This window comes from Mixophyes fleayi, unplaced genomic scaffold (genome assembly GCF_038048845.1).
Source record: "Mixophyes fleayi isolate aMixFle1 unplaced genomic scaffold, aMixFle1.hap1 Scaffold_582, whole genome shotgun sequence".
NCBI lineage: Eukaryota > Metazoa > Chordata > Amphibia > Anura > Limnodynastidae > Mixophyes > Mixophyes fleayi.
This window is the reverse complement of record NW_027448281.1, coordinates 27,501-30,000: the sequence shown is the minus strand read 5'-3', so window position 1 is coordinate 30,000 and position 2,500 is coordinate 27,501. Positions and strand designations below refer to the sequence as shown.

The window sequence follows — 2,500 nt, the reverse complement described above, 5'->3', positions numbered from 1 at the left end:
TAAGATGTATAAGAGATGTAGGTCAATAGGAAACCATACCTACAACCACTCCACCTTGAACAAGCACAATCTCGTCTGATCTTGAAAGATAAGCAGCACCGGGCCTAGTTAGTACTTGAATGGGAGACCACCTAGGAATACCAGGTGCTGTAGGCCATTTTTTTTCCTCTCTTGTTCCGGCTTCCTTCAATGCTTATTTTGAGATGTATAAGTGATGTAGGTCATTAGGAAAACAATACCTACAGCCACACCACCCTGAATAAACCCAATCTCATCTGATCTTGGAAGCTAAGCAGGGCTTGGCCTGGTTAGTATTTGGATAGGAGACCACCTGGGAATACCAGGTGCTGTAGGCCTTTTTTTTTCTCTCTTGTTCTGGCTTCCTTCAATGCTGGTTTTGAGATGTATAAGAGATGTAGTTCATTAGGAAACCAATACCTACAACCACTCCACTTTGAACAAGCACAATCTCGTCTGATCTTGGAAGCTAAGCAGTGCCAGGCCTGGTTAGTACTTGGATGGGAGACCACCTGGGAATACCAGGTGCTGTAGGCCTTTTTTTTTCTCTCTTGTTCTGGCTTCCTTCAATGCTGGTTTTGAGATGTATCAGAGATGTAGTTCATTAGGAACCCAATACCTACAGGCACACCACCCTGAATAAACCCAATCTCATCTGATCTTGGAAGCTAAGCAGGGCTTGGCCTGGTTAGTATTTGGATAGGAGACCACCTGGGAATACAAGGTGCTGTAATCCTTTTTTTTTTCTCTCTTGTTCCGGCTTCCTTCAATGCTGGTTTTGAGATTATAAGAGATGTAGGTCAATAGTTAACCATTACCTACAGCTACACATCTCTGAACAATCCCAATCTCGTTTGATTTTGGAAGCTAAGCAGGGCTGCACCTGGTTAGTACTTTGATGGGAGACCACCTGGGAATACCAGGTGCTGTAGGCCTTTTTTTTTTCTCTCTTGTTCCGGCTTCCTTCAATGCTGGTTTTGAGATGTATAAGAGATGTAGGTCAATAGGAAACCAATACCTACAGCCACACCACCCTGAACAAGCCCAATTTCGTTTCATCTTGGAAGCTAAGCAGGGCCGCGCCTGGTTAGTACTTGGATGGGAGACCACTTGGCAATACCAGCTGCTGTAGGCCTTTTTTTTTATCTCTCTTGTTCCGGCTTCCTTCAATGCTGGTTTTGAGATGTATAAGAGATGTAGGTCAATAGGAAACCAATACCTACAACCACTCCACCTGGAACAAGCACAATCTCGTCTGATCTTGAAAGATAAGCAGCGCCGGGCCTAGTTAGTATTTGAATGGGAGACCACCTGGGTATACCAGGTGCTGTAGGCCTTTTTTTCCCCTCTCTTGTTCCGGCTTCCTTCAATGCTTATTTTGAGATGTATAAGTGATGTAGGTCATTAGGAAACCAATACCTACAGCCACACCACCCTGAACAAGCCCAATCTTGTCTGATCTTGGAAGCTAAGCAGGGCTGGGCCTGGTTAGTACTTGGATGGGAGACCACCCAGAAATACCAGGTGCTGTAGGCTTTTTTTTTCTCTCTTGTTCCGGCCTCCTTCAATGCTGGTTTTGAGATGTATAAGAGATGTAGGTCAATAGGAAACCAATACCTACAGCCACACCACCCTGAACAAGCCCAATCTCGTCTGATCTTGGAAGCTAAGCAGAGCCGTGCCTGGTTAGTACTTGGATGGGAGACCACCTGGGAATACCAGGTGCTGTAGGCCTTTTTTTCTTCTCTCTTGTTCCGGCTTCCTTCAATGCTGGTTTCTAGATGTATAAGAGATGTAGGTCAATAGAAAAACAATACCTACAGCCACACCACCCTGAACAAGCCCAATCTCATCTGATCTTGGAAGCTAAGCAGGGCTGGGCCTGGTTAGTACTTGGATGGGAGACCACCTGGGAATACTAGGTGCTGTAGGCCTTTTTTTTTTCTCTCTTGTTCTGGCTTCCTTCAATGCTGGTGTTGAGATTTATAAGAGATGTAGGTCAATAGGAAACTAATACCTACAGCCACTCCACCTTGAACAAGCACAATCTCGTCTGATCTTGAAAGATAAGCTGCGCCAGGCCTAGTTAGTACATGGATGGGAGACCACCTGGGAAAACCAGGTGCTGTAGGCCTTTTTTTTTCTCTTTTGATCCGGCTTCCTTCAATGCTGGTTTTCAGATGTATAAGTGATGTAGGTCATTAAGAAACCAAATCCTACAGCCACAACACCCTAAACAAGCCCAATCTCATCTGATCTTGGAAGCTAAGCAGAGCCGGGCCTGGTTAGTACTTGGATGCGAGACCACCTGGGAATACCAGGTGCTGTAGGCATTTTTTTTTTTTCTCTCTTGTTCCGACTTCCTTCAATGCTGGTTTTGAGATGTATAAGAGATGTAGGTCAATAGGGAACCAATACCTACAGCCACACCACCCTGAACAAGCCCAATCTCGTCTGATCTTGAAAGCTAAGCAGTTCCGGG

At 45.2% G+C, this 2,500-nt stretch overlaps 1 non-coding gene and 10 pseudogenes across 1 annotated transcript; all 11 read left to right on the top strand.

Annotated features, from left to right (window-relative positions):
- Window positions 1-37: 37 nt before the first annotated feature.
- Window positions 38-156, top strand: LOC142135059 (5S ribosomal RNA; annotated as a pseudogene).
- An 81-nt stretch (window positions 157-237) lies between these two features.
- Window positions 238-356, top strand: LOC142134905 (5S ribosomal RNA; annotated as a pseudogene).
- An 80-nt stretch (window positions 357-436) lies between these two features.
- On the top strand, window positions 437-555 carry LOC142135015 (5S ribosomal RNA; annotated as a pseudogene).
- Window positions 556-635: 80 nt separating this feature from the next.
- Window positions 636-754, top strand: LOC142135038 (5S ribosomal RNA; annotated as a pseudogene).
- An 80-nt stretch (window positions 755-834) lies between these two features.
- LOC142135031 (5S ribosomal RNA) lies at window positions 835-953 on the top strand (annotated as a pseudogene).
- An 81-nt stretch (window positions 954-1,034) lies between these two features.
- On the top strand, window positions 1,035-1,153 carry LOC142135054 (5S ribosomal RNA; annotated as a pseudogene).
- A 282-nt stretch (window positions 1,154-1,435) lies between these two features.
- On the top strand, window positions 1,436-1,554 carry LOC142134938 (5S ribosomal RNA; annotated as a pseudogene).
- A 79-nt stretch (window positions 1,555-1,633) lies between these two features.
- On the top strand, window positions 1,634-1,752 carry LOC142134917 (5S ribosomal RNA; annotated as a pseudogene).
- An 81-nt stretch (window positions 1,753-1,833) lies between these two features.
- LOC142135079 (5S ribosomal RNA) lies at window positions 1,834-1,952 on the top strand. Its single transcript, XR_012687169.1, has one exon. It is a non-coding gene; the product is annotated as a 5S ribosomal RNA (ribosomal RNA).
- An 81-nt stretch (window positions 1,953-2,033) lies between these two features.
- LOC142135058 (5S ribosomal RNA) lies at window positions 2,034-2,152 on the top strand (annotated as a pseudogene).
- Window positions 2,153-2,232: 80 nt separating this feature from the next.
- LOC142135016 (5S ribosomal RNA) lies at window positions 2,233-2,351 on the top strand (annotated as a pseudogene).
- The last annotated feature ends 149 nt before the right edge of the window (window positions 2,352-2,500 follow it).